Source organism: Corvus brachyrhynchos, unplaced genomic scaffold (genome assembly GCF_000691975.1).
Source record: "Corvus brachyrhynchos isolate BGI_N302 unplaced genomic scaffold, ASM69197v1 scaffold69, whole genome shotgun sequence".
Taxonomy (NCBI): Eukaryota; Metazoa; Chordata; class Aves; order Passeriformes; family Corvidae; genus Corvus; species Corvus brachyrhynchos.
The window spans coordinates 6,759,515-6,760,026 of NW_008240228.1; positions in this window are offsets into that span (position 1 = coordinate 6,759,515).

Genomic DNA, 512 nt, shown 5'->3' on the forward strand with positions numbered 1-512 from the left:
TAACATTTGCTGTCTCCCAATAGTTAACTTGTGCTTACATGAATCAGTTATTGACTGCCCCTTCTTCAAGGGTGGCCAGGTTCAGGATGGAGGTGCTGAAGGGCTTCCTTGGACATGGATGCTGGGGAACCAGAGGACGGCCCCATTGTGCAGGACAGCAGCACACCCCCCTAATTTCTGTGCAATCCAATGGTCCAAGCTCCTGGTGACGTCAGCTTCCATATTTCAATTGGGTTTTGGTCACAGGCACAAGAGTTCAGTGGAGTTCACCTCTGACCCTGCACTTTACTCAGAATGATTTAATTCTGGAATTAAGGAATGTGACAAATTGCCACTCCAAGAGGAAGGGAATGTTGCTGTCCCTGCCCAGCTCTGCAGCCCTACCTGGTGTCTCTTGCCATCACGGGGAATGCAGGGCCGGCTCTGCCGGCCAGAAGGGGAAGGATGCTCCGTGCCATCCCGAGCCCTCTCCTGCCATCCAGAGGCACCAGCCCCGCAGAGATTTGGGGAAT